General features: G+C 34.4%; 1 protein-coding gene and 1 long non-coding RNA gene across 3 annotated transcripts in view; one reads left to right on the top strand and one right to left on the bottom strand.

The window, feature by feature from the left end:
- LOC141495155 (uncharacterized) overlaps positions 1-10998 on the top strand; it is a 129638-nt gene extending 118640 nt beyond the window's left edge. The window contains exon 6 of the long non-coding RNA XR_012470676.1: positions 10861-10998. This is a non-coding gene — a long non-coding RNA (uncharacterized LOC141495155). The remainder of the gene's footprint in view (positions 1-10860) is intronic.
- The window catches only part of LOC141495153 (protein unc-13 homolog B), a 369137-nt gene that overhangs the window by 350340 nt on the left and 5737 nt on the right, over positions 1-13060 (bottom strand). The window lies entirely within an intron of this gene.

The following is a 13060-nucleotide window of genomic DNA, read 5'->3' as shown; positions in this document are numbered from 1 at the left end:
AAACTTCTTTTTAAAATTTATGTATTTTGTATTTGGGGGAGGGTTGCATATTTTCAACATTTTCTTTTAAAACTTTCAGTTCCATATTTCATCCCTTCTTCCTATTCCACATCCCCCATTGAGAAAGTAAGCAATTTGATATAGGTTGTAAATGTGTAGTAATGCAAAACACTTCCATAATAGTTACATTATGAAAGAAAACATAGCCCCCTCCCCAAAAGAAACCTCAAGAAAAATAAAGGGGGCAGCTAGGTGCTGCAGGGGACAGAGCACTGGCTTTGGAGTCAGGAGGGCCTGAATTCAAATCCAGCTTCAGACACATAATAATTACTTAGTTGTGTGACCTTGAGCAAATCACAACTCCACTGCCTTGCAAAAAATATATAAAAATAAAGTTTTTAAAAAGCACACTTCAATCTGTATTCAGACATCATTAGCTCTTTCTCTGGGGATGGAAAGCATTCTTTATCATAGGTCCTGCAGCATGGTCTTGAGTTACAGTAATGCTGAGAAGAGATAAGTCATTCACAGTTCATCATCCTATAATATTGCTATTACTTTATATACACTTTCATTTGGTATCAGCTCACACTCTTTCCAAGTTTTTCTGAGAGCATCCTGCTGATCATTTCCTATGGCAGAATAGTAGTCCATCATAATCACATACTATTAATTTATTCAGCTATTTCCCAACTGATCAGCATTCCCCCAATTTCCAACTCCTTGTCACCAGGAAAAAAGCTGTTAAAATGGAAAAACTTCTAAATGGAAAATGGAAAGAGTATTCACATTTGGCAAGAGCACCTGTCACCACTCTGAGGAGGGCAGACAAGGATAGGGAATGTAAGTTGGGCAACAGCAAAATTACTCCAAGAAATAGGTGTTAACAAAATAAATAACTATTGGGCAACAAATCTTCAAATAATATTAGTTCTATATGTAAGTTTATTTCATTACAGTAATTTACTAATAGTGAACATATTGGAATATTTATGCAGCAGCATCTAGTCCCTTCTGTTTGACTTTCTGGTCACAAGAAAAACATGTTTTCAAATAGCTCCCAAAGGAGCTTAGGCACTCCCACTATCATTTTAAATGACTTATTAGATTGTCAACTTAATCCAGCCCATCTGATTTCACTAAATTTGATTGGCACTATTCCCAAATCTAGGATATGCCAAAACCAGAGGTTCTGCCATATTCTAACTAGAAACTTGGTAAGACTGGCATAGTGTAATAAACTCTAGTTCTGCAGTTTAAGGACCTGAATTTGCATGTCAGTTCTACTATTTGCTATCTTCATTACCATGAACAAATCACTCTAAGCCTCAACTAACTCACTGAAAATAAAGTAGTAGATAGAACCTTCCTTCCAACTCATGATACTATGTCTATTCTATGTTCTCCCTACAGGTCAAGGGACTCAAATTATATTTTAGACCATATATGTATCAAAAAATTCATTCTAGTCCTTTTTGTGGTAGCAAAAAAATGGAAACAAAGGAAATATTCATTGACTGAATAGACCGACACAAGAATGAAATAAAATATTATATCTCTACAAGAATTTATTAATATGAAGAATTTAGAGACATATGGAAATATTAATATGAACTATTGCAGTGATACAAGTAAAACCAGGAAAGGATAGAACGACGGAAGGAAGGAAGGAAGGAAGGAAGGAAGGAAGGAAGGAAGGAAGGAAGGAAGGAAGGAAGGGAGGGAGGGAGGGAGGAAGGGAGAACATTATATAATTATGATTAAATTTTTCTTGCCCCAGAAAAAAGATGTGAAATGCATATCTCTCCCTTATTTGCAGGTGTTAGAGATTCTTATAACAGGGTATATTAATATATTAATATTGCCAAACTTTCTTTTTTTAACCTTCCTGGTTGAGGGTGGAAGCTTATGTTTGAAAATAAAAGCAATATAAAAATGAAGAGATATCAGTAAAAATTAAAGAAAAATAACAAGTCCAAAATTTATTAAAATGGAAAAATATAACTAACCATCAAATTAATACTATAGGTAATAAGTATCAACTGGGTATGCTAAAGACCTTCTTTACTTTCTAGGATTGACTTAACTTTTAAGTTAAATATTTGTTATATTTATTATATATAAACCTTCATTCTACGTCAAAGCTTCTTAACCTGTGACCTAAGGATAAATTTTAGAGGAAGATGACTCTTATTGATTCTAGGCCCAGCACTCTAAACACTGTGCCATCTAGCTGCCCTTACAACATATATGACTTAGTAAATAAGTCCTAGGAAGTTGCTTGAGACAAAAAAAAAAGTTAAGTGACTTGCCCATAGACATACAGCTAATTCGTATCAGTCATGATTTTAAATCCATTCTTCCAGATTCCAACTTCCACACTGGCTTTCATAGAATTGAGTTAGAATACTGCCACCATTAAAATGATCTTCCTTTACAAAGAACTATAATTACACAAATCTTTTCCAAATTAAATCTAAATTTCCTGAGTCTTGCATTGAAGGTTATTGATAATTTTACTTTGCTTCCATCTCTCCTCTTCTACTTTTATATCTCTGTGGTAGCTGTCAAATTCTTGCATTTTTCATATGCTATAATCTACTGACCATAAGAAAAAGAGCAATTTGTATCTCTTCATATCATAACTTTCTTTGAGTAAAATCTCATTAGGTAAAAATACAAAACTTTATTCATTGAGACTGTCAATTTGAAATTTCCAATGATTTTGTCATGGTCCAAGTAACTTTTCATTAATTTGTTTTTTAAAAAAATAGAACCCTAAGGTTGATGCACTAAAAGGGGAGTTCAAAATTCTTGTCCACTCCACTTATGTTAAAGATATCCAGAATGTAACTTTGCATGATTTACGTAGTAGTAACTGCTAGAACTAGAATTTAAAATCAGGTCCTCTGATTTGAGATTTAATTTAATAAGAAACATAACTGGGTTTAACAAAATATGGCAAAAATAGATAGCAATGTATCTGAAAAAGATCAGAGGGTTTCAATAGAATCAACACCATGATACAACATTCAACAAAACTAAAGTGACTTTAAGGGAGTCATAATATCTAAAACAAGGGAGATGATAGCTCATTTCCCAGTGTTCTGTCCAGGGCAGTAATTAGTTCTGAAAAGACACTAATTAATTTGAAGGGTGCCCAAAGAATGGCCAGGATGGTAAAGGGTCTTGAGATAAAGCCAAGGAAGGGGGGGAAGACTGTTGCTTTCTTTATGTATTTATCTGATGGGTTATCATGTGGAAGAAGGATCAGGCTTGTTTGACTTGGCTGCAAGAACCAGAACTAGGAACAATGGGTGGAAGTTACAGAGAAGCAGATTTTGGCTCAATATGAAGAAAAATTTCCTGATAATTAAACCTGTCCAAGAGTGGACTGAGTTGTCTTTGGAGGTAGTGGGTTCCCAGTCATATGAAATCAAGCTAAGACTGAAAAACCAAACATTTGTCAGGTATGTTTTAGAGAAGTAGAGTATTGTTAAAATATCAGTTGGACTAGATGACCTAAGACATCCCCTTTAGCTGTAGATTTTGTGTTCTTGATTATCCCCCTTCCTAGAGAGAAAAATCACAGCATAAAGTTATGTAAAATTTTTTATTTGCCCTAAAAGACACTTTTATACATTGCCCAAAATAATAAAATGAGTCTGCATTTCCTTAATATATAGTCTAATAAATGAGAGGGAGAATAGGAGGAAGAAGTGTGGGGTATTCAATAATGGAAATTATTATTAAAATTATTCAATAATGGAAAAGATTCTGGTTTGAAGTCAGAGGATTTGGATTTGAATCTCTCTCGGTTCTAATCTAGTTCAAATCCATGATCTTTAGATCCTTTTTGATCCTATACAGGTTAACACAAAGCCAAATTAATTTACAAATGGGGCAATTAGGTGGTTCAGTGAATAGAGCCTCAAAAAACAATTACATATGAAATCTCACATGATAAATAGGTCTTCAGAGTCGGAGAACCTGAGTTCACATCTCATCTCTGATACTAGAAGTATGATTTTGAACACATCATTTAATTTCTCAGAGCCTCAATTTCTTCATCTGCAAAATGACAGGATAAACAGGATGGCTTCTGAGGAATTTTGATTCTGAGATCTAATAAACAAACAAATCTACAAACTACCAGCACATAGGGGCAGCTAGGTGGCACAACAAATAGAGCACTAGTCCTGGAGTCAGGAGGATCTGAGTTCAAATCCAACCTCTGATACTTAATAATTACCTAGCTTTGTGACCCTAACCCCAAGGCCTTACAAAAACCAAAATAAAAAAAACTACCAGCACATATAAATACGAATAATTCTATCACCTGTGCACCTTAGTCATACCTAAAGATTGTTCTCCTAGACTTTTGAGAGCCATAGAAATCTTGAGAAAATAACCCCCAGGTATGGATAGAAATTAAAGTTTATCATCCTATGCAAACAAACCTGTTTTGTTTAGGTTGTTTCAGTTGAGAAAATAGCCCCCAAATATGGAAAGAAATTAAAGTTTATCATCCTATTCAAAAAAAACCTTATATCTTTTTGCTTTTATTTTTAAATAGCTCATTTTCTTATGACTAATATTGAAATGAAGGAAAGAACCAAGTAGTACATTTGAAATATTTGTTAATTTATCATAAAACGGTCAATTCTTAATCTTAGAGTTCTATACAATGGTAACTCTGACTTCACAATTAGAATCCACATCACAAGAAAATAAGCCACATAAGTAGCTTTTAATTCTTAGTTATATTTCAAGAAAAAGTTAATCTTAATTTAGTAGAGCAATATGATTACATAAATGATGTTAGAAATAAAAATATAGCAGTCTATACTTCCTCAGGGGAGGAAAGCCTAGAGACAGAGACTATCCCCAAAAGGAAACTGATGCTGCAAGAGACAGCAAATGTGATTTGGTTCTAAGAAAATAAGGAAAGTCAAGTCACTAGAATGAAATTCAGAGGGTTGATCAATTCTGGAAGGCTTATCACAAGAAATCATCTTAAGAGAATCCAGAAGGGATTTTTTTTTTTGGGGGGGGGAGGTTGTGGAGGGAGAGGAAGTGAGCAAGAAAGAGAAAGAAGTAAAGAGAAATTTCCATTAAAAAAGATACCATGAAACCACCCCAGGGCTCTTTTTTTTTTTAGTTTAGTTTTTGCATGGCAATGGGGTTAAGTGGCTTGCCCAAGGCCAGGGCCTGTGCTCTATCCACTGCACCACCTAGCCGCCCCCCCACCAGGACTCTTGACAGAAGGAAAAGCATTACCCAATGTGAACTGAAATTAAGGAACAAGTTTTTTCCATAGAGGTAATTATCAAATAGTAACAAGAACACTGGATATGAATCATAGATTCAATACCATTTCTGCCACTTCCTATTTATACGACTATGAAAAAACCACTTAGTCTTTGTCAGCTTCAGTTTCTTCACTTACAAAATTAGGGAATAAATTAGATGAACCTTCTAGTTCTAAATTATTCTATGTGCAAAAGATCCATGGCTGGCCTTACAGTTGCAGAGTAAAACAACTCAGTGATATGGTTTCAAGGAGCACACACACACACACACACACACACACACACAAACACACTCCTAAGTCTCTACCGATTTCATTATTGTCTGAGATTCTACAGTAGATCAATTCCTTTAGTTTAAAACTTTGTCTTTTGGTTAAATACAAATACCACTGAAAGATGTGTCTTTTAGGGCAAGTTTTTTTATTCCCCTTCCATAATTGGGTTTTAATGAGTAACAATAATACATTTATAGATTTATTTCATATAGCACAATAAGTGAAAGTGATTGAAAGCAAGGTAAAGGATGATAAAGATAATGCAGAAGTGTATGTCCTGTAGACTAACTTGAACTATTCCGTAATTTTGCCCAGACTGTATCAATATTGCTCACCATGTGATTTCCCCATTCCTAAAGAATTTGAGTGCCTTCTCTGCACAAAGTGCTGCACTGGATAGTAGAAGAGACAAAAAAATTAAAAGAAGCAAACTTTTAAGGATTTTACCATTCATTTGGAACAAAGAAGGTATACACAAATGTAGCACAAAAACTCCTGCATAGTGTTCACAAAGCAATGAATGACTGCAAAGTACGAAATAGATATTACTAAAATGTTTTCACCTAAGAGTACACAACAGTTCATCTCTAGATTCCAAAAATTTATTTCCTGTAAATTCCTAATATTAGGCTCAATAATAGGTCAAAAGCCCCACAGAACGTAGCACATATAACAGAAATCTGAGTTAGTCCCACAGTTGTACCAATTTCCATGCTATTGCTAATACTTTCCCCAATTTTCCAAATGATGATTCAGCTCTCCTCCATATAGAACCAAGTGGGAAATCTGTTATTAACTTAATTTTCTAACTTATCTCCCAAAAGAAGTATTGTATATTTCCATGTTTAAATTATTATCAGTTATTATTGTCTATAATAATTTTGGTTTATATTTTTATGTGTTTTCATAAAACACATTCACATCCATTATCTAATATAATATTTATAAATCTGCATTAGATGAGGCAAATATCGTCACCATTTATAGATTAGAAAACAGAAGCTGAAAGTGGATTGTCCAGTAAAAAGATTCCTATTTCTACTATACCACACTTTAGTACACATAGTATTTTGTGGGTTCTACAGTAGTTTCAAGTCCATAAATGAATGAATAATATTTCCTCCTCCTATTGACCAGAGAGTTGCCCAAAGATTAGATGAGGCCTTTTTTTTAGGTTGTTTTTTTTTTTTGCAAGGCAAATGGGGTTAAGTGGTTTGCCCAAGGCCACACAGCTAGGTAATTATTAAGTGTCTGAGGCTGGATTTGAACTCAGGCACTCCTGACTCCAGGCGGTGCTCTATCCCCTGAAGCACCTAGCCTCCCCAGATGAGGCCTTTTTTAAAGTCAAGGTACAACAACTCAATTTGCCAAGGATTTAGTTTACCCCCATTCTATTAATCTCTGTTATTCTAGTGTTGGATAGGCATTCAAATAACCTTAACAAATACAGTAGAATTGAAAATATTTTCTTCATTTTGATGCCTCTTGTTTTAACATCACATATCACCAAATATATGACCTACTTTTTGTGATAAAGAGTTTAAAAGGAGAAAGAAAAGTGCTTCCTCTAAACCAATATATGACCTAGTCTGACTATATATGTAATATTCATATATATGAATATATTACATAATATATTCATATATGTGAATATATCATATAATATATAATATGTATTCCACACTGACTATAAATATATATATATATATTCATGTGTGTGTGTGTGCACGTGCGCACAATATTACTCCACTTCTGCTATGAAGGAAAGGATATACTGATCTATTTTCTATAGATCTTCAGAATATATTTATCTATCATAAGTAACAAGCAGCATTTTCTTCCTCTAGTTCATCTCCCTTTCAAATTATCTGGACCAAAGCTTATCTTTAATATAGAAATAATTTGTAAGCCAGTTAAATCATTTGACCACCTTTGTCCCACTTCACTTTTGCTTTAATTAACCTCTCACATGTTCTACTCTTCATCTTTTCCCTAGTTGCTAGGCAGATCATCTTTACTGTCCTCTACTTCTACCATCCCTTCATCATTCACAATTAAACACTGAGAAACTAATAAGGCAAACAGTCGCAAGAGAAGACTAATAACAACATAATATATAACCACATCTGGCCTCCTGAGTCACCAACAAATTCTTACTATGCAAAAACTAAGTAACAGAAACAGTCACAGAAATTAGATTTTCTTTTATTTTGGATATGTAATTCCTATGAAAAGTATGTTTAACCCTATTTACATTTCATGTAGTACAGTGAATAAAATGCTAGATCTAGAGTTGGGAACTAAATTCAAATTTGGCCCCAGGGACTTATTAGCTGTGTGTCCCTGAGTAAATCATTTAACCTGTCTGCCTTAACTGTAAAATGGAGATAATATCACCTAGCACATAGGGTGGCAAATTTTATTTTCAGTTCTAAATATTCTTCCTCTTCTATTCCTTGCCTTTACATTGAGAGGATATAAAAAATGATATCCATTATACACAGATGTTTCCACATTAGCCATGTTGGCAGGGGCAAGGGGAGAAAGAAAAATAAAGGAAAATATGCTTCAATCTGCACTCTGAATCCATCAGTTCTCTATCTGGAGGATGAAAGTATTTTACTTCATGAGTCCTCTGGAACTGTAGCAGAGCACTTGTATCATTACAGTGCTCAGAGTAACCAAATATCTCATAGCTCATTATCTCTACAATACTGCTGTTACTTTACAATAGTGCTATATAGATTGTTCTGGTTCTGCTCATGCTATAAATATTTTTTTTACATAGAGATCATTTTCCTTTTCCTTTGATCTCCTAGGGCAGGGCTGTCCAACCTTACTTTTAAAAGCTTTAATTGAAACAATAGACAATATATTTTGATTTGCCATTTTAGTGAGAGCTCTTCGGTAGCTAGATTTACTAAAGTATTTAGTAAACCCACAACGGGCCGCATAAAATTGCAGTGCAAGTTCCCGGAGCCCTGTCCTAGAGTATCCAGATCTAATAGTAGTACTGCTAGGTCAAAGAGTATGCACCTTTGGACACAGCTTCAAATTGTTCTCCAGAATGATTGGACTAGTTCTCTGCTGTACCAACCGAACCGTAAGTGGACCCTAGGATTGTTTCGAGGATCAAATGAGTTAATATTTGTAAAACATTCAGCACAGTATGTGGCACAAAGTGCTTATTTCCTTTCCTTTCCCCCTCCCCCCCTTCAAATGCTTTATAAATCCAAGATGAAAGTTGAGTCCTAATCCATCATTGCTGGAAAAAACTGAAGTTGGGTTCCTTCTAAGCAAAAAAACAAACCAAAAAACCAGGTTTCTGTTCTGCTCCAGATGCCTTTTCTCCCTTTAAACCAAAAGGTCACCTCCATACTTTGAAGTTAGCAAGAGACTTTCTTCCTGGAGAATGAAGGGCAGACAACAAAAAGCCTCCAGGGAAATAAAATTTCACTTGCCACAAAAACAAATACTAGTGAACAGAAATATTCATTTATTGACTTAAATACAATATTTTATCAAATGTCTCCACTATATTTCTTGATAACCACAGAACAGATTCACATATTCCTAAGATGGAACATCTTCAGTAGAAGTCATCTAGTCTATCACACCTCAATGTAAACAGTTTCACATAAACTATTCTAAACAGAAGAGCATAAATCTTGTGGGATTTTTTTAATAACTTGGAAAGTTTCCTTTAATAATCCATTTCAGTCCTCACCATGAGATTTTTTTTTAGGTTTTTTTTGCAAGGCAAATGGGGTTAAGTAGCTTGCCCAAGGCCACACAGCTAGGTAATTATTAAGTGTCTGAGACAGGATTTGAACCCAGGTACTCCTGACTCCAGGGCCGATGCTTTATCCACTGTGCCACCTAGCTGCCCCTCACCATGGGATTTTGATTCAGGTCTATTCTAAATCTCTTCTGCGATAAATTTTAGGACTTCTGATTTCCCCCTAGTTCTAATCCAGTTTGTATGCCAATGCCATCACATTATTACCTCTGTCAAAGTGGGTCCTCCCTCCACTGAAACAGATAACAATGTAACAGAATCTTCTCATCCTGTGCAGTTCTTACCCATGACTTTCTCATAATTTCTCCAAAGAAGATCTATCAAAGTCCTGGAGACCTTTCCTCCCTAAGTCTTTTTTACATTTTGTGGGTTCCAGTGCAGTAGTTGGCATGTCCTACAAAGTGATTGGCCCACTTTCTTTCCAATTGCATATCACCTGATAGGTATCCCCCCCCTTACTCATGATGGTGACAAACAAATCTTTCTAAATCAGTGCTTTTATCAAATAAATTCTTTGTGCAAAATCTATAATGGTTTCTCTTTGCCTATAAGACTAAATCCTAACTTCTTATTCTATCATTAAGGCTCATAATATGGTACTTTACCACCTATCTAAAATCCATTTCCCATTATTCCTCAATAGAAAACCACTGCTCCAATCAGGTTAGTCTCTCAATATCTTCAACTTAAATCACAGCTCCCTTCTAACTACAAGCTAGTGTCTCTCCTGGCTTTCATAATAAATATTTCTAGATATCACAAATTCTAAACATTTAAAAGGATAGCCCAGAATGATACCCACCAAATTCAATTTGACATTTCAATCTTCACCAACTTTTTGCTGGCACCACTGCTTTTCCAAGTTTCAAATGATGAGTCATGGCTTATAACCCCACATTACCCACATACCTCCCATCCAACTTGCTCCCCCAGAATACCTTGCAAGTTTATAATACCACAAAAATAGTAAGCATACATAAATAATTCCATAAAATCTTCAACAGTATAGGAAGCTATTTCATTACAATGTACACATATACTCCTAGAGACCTACTATAAATTATCACAAGTAAATTTGCTTACTGGGATTTTCCAGGTAACCAAAATTTAAAAACTGCCTTAGACTGGTGTATTTTCTGTTTGTGCAAAAGATTTAGTTATCCTCAGCCTTCTCTTCTGTCTAAGTAATCTCAATTCCTTTAATATATATATCTTGGCTTTATATAATACTATTCTTCCTAATTTGCTAATTAATACCAAATCTATTCAGTTGCCTTCTCAGACTTACTAATAGGTATATTAGTAATATACTAATTATATCACAGGTGGTACTCACTGGTCATTATTTTTCCTCCTCTGAAGGAGTCTGAACAAGAGTTCTTGGAAATCACCTTCTTCCCAAATCCTCTACTTTCCAAGGAAGAATATTCAACATAGTATCTATCTCACTGTGAGAAGTGTCATTCACTTTCAGGTTGACTCTCTGAGGACTTGAATCTGCAGTTCTGGATTGGGGAAAGAACCTCTAAAAAGAGGCTTAACCCCCAAATTGGAGAACACTGATGATTCTAAGGCCCTAAGCATTCCATATTATTGAAGAAAACAGAAGCAATTTGGTTCAAATTATCCAGGTCAGTGCCACAAAATTATTCCATAAAACTGTAAAATATAGTATTCATTCACTACTTCCTTCACATAAGGGATTCTAAGATAAGTGAACAATTTAGTAGGAGAGATGAAATACCCAAAAGAAGTAATAATAGTGTAAAGTAACAGTGGCTGTTTAGGGCCTCCCTAGGATGTGAGAGTATTAGGAGACTTCATAGTCAGTCTGTGCCATTAGGTGCTCGGTGAACACTCTTGGCAATAGCAAAGTATCATCCCATCATCACCCTCTGCACCCATCTGAAATATATCAACAGGTGAACATGCAAGGAGAATCAGCAGCCACAAAGGACTAATTACTATAGTACCTATACAAGCATTTTTAATGAGTATATATTTTAATAAATGATGTCACTTTTAAAAACTAGTTATAGCACAACACAAATATTAAGTTCTTTGCCAGTGGATATTGTTTCTTTCATCATATCTATATTCTTAATATTTAACACAGAGCACTTTTTTTACTTTTATTCCCCTCCCCAAAGACAGTGGCTCTGTTACACTAAGTTTTGAAGCAACAATTTGCTGTAATACTTAGACATACTTAGACATGCTTTAAGATGTTTCATATATTTTATACAAATAAGCTATAATTTTGCAATTCAATATTAAGTAACAATATTGGAGGTAACAATTCATTACCATAATGTTTCCTTTATATTATGATCAAACCAATGACTGACAGGTTCCAGAATTAGTCCTGGATAGCTGTGTCTGTTTCCAAGCCCTGTCACTAGCACAAGTATAGAGGCTTAGCAGAGGCCCTCAGGGATAGTGATTACACTCAAAGCCCAGGAACACTCAATGCTTCAAAATAACTGATTTCACAATTATGATATTCCCTACTCCAATGCAAACTCAGATCATGTAGTCTCACTTCTGAGTGGCAAAAGCATTCACATTCTGATTCCTCAGCTCTGGTCCCTATTCTCCTTAAGCTGTGCTTTATCAGATATAATAATTCAATCTCCTTTGCTTACCCTCTGAACAGCAACCATAATTCAAACTTCTCTTGTTTAAGTGGTCAATAATCCACAGATTCACCCTTGGTGTTTCACAGCAATTATACAAACAAAAAATTAGGAATGCTTCAAAATGTATTAGATATTTGTGTCTACCATAATTTGTACAAATTCTGGTTAAGGTTTCCATAACGTAACTTAGAAATTGATTGAGAAAATATATTCCACATCAGAGCTTTCACTTACTTATGTAACTTCTTTTTAAAAATAATTTTATTTAATGTTATTTATTTTTTACATCACTTAAATTTCCTCCTCTTTCTCTCTTTGCCCTCAAAAAGTCAAATCATACACAATAACAAAGAATGTTTTTAAAAAAGAGAAAAAAATCAAAAATCAATCAATATATATTTTAGAAATCTGAAAAAATATGTAACATTTCACACCTAGGGACCTCAGAACTCCAAAGAGTGATGAGAGAGAGAGAGGGTTTTATATCTCTTCATTGGGGCTATGCTTATACTTTGTAATCTAACATTCATTTTTATTGTTGAGTAATTTTATTAATTGCATTTACACTGTTGTAGTTATGTGTATATTGATTTTCTGGCTCTATTTACTTCATCATCCTGCATCAGTTCATCTATAGCTTTCCATGTTTTTTTGTATCATATTATTTCTTATACCATAGTAACATTTCATTACCCTAATGTGCCATAGTTTGCTTAACCATTGACCTAATTGATAAGCATTTAATTTGTTTCCAGTTTTTTGCTATCATTAAAAGGTGCCAGTGTTTTGGCATCAATAGGGACCTTTTTTTAAAAATCACTGACTTCCATGAGATATAAAATTATAAAGGGAATATATCATTCAAAGAGTTTATATAGATTTTAGTCACTTTATCTGAATCATTCCCAATTGTTTTTCCAAGATTAGCTTTATTAATTCAAAGCTTCAACAACAATGCAATAGTGTGCCCATCTTTACACATTCCTTCCAAGACTGCCTTTTCCTATCTTTTGTCATCTTCTGACTTCTTAACAA

Source organism: Macrotis lagotis, chromosome 8 (assembly GCF_037893015.1).
Source record: "Macrotis lagotis isolate mMagLag1 chromosome 8, bilby.v1.9.chrom.fasta, whole genome shotgun sequence".
Classification (NCBI taxonomy): Eukaryota; Metazoa; Chordata; class Mammalia; order Peramelemorphia; family Peramelidae; genus Macrotis; species Macrotis lagotis.
Note: the sequence above shows the minus strand (reverse complement) of the source record. Positions and strands in the feature narration are given on the sequence as shown.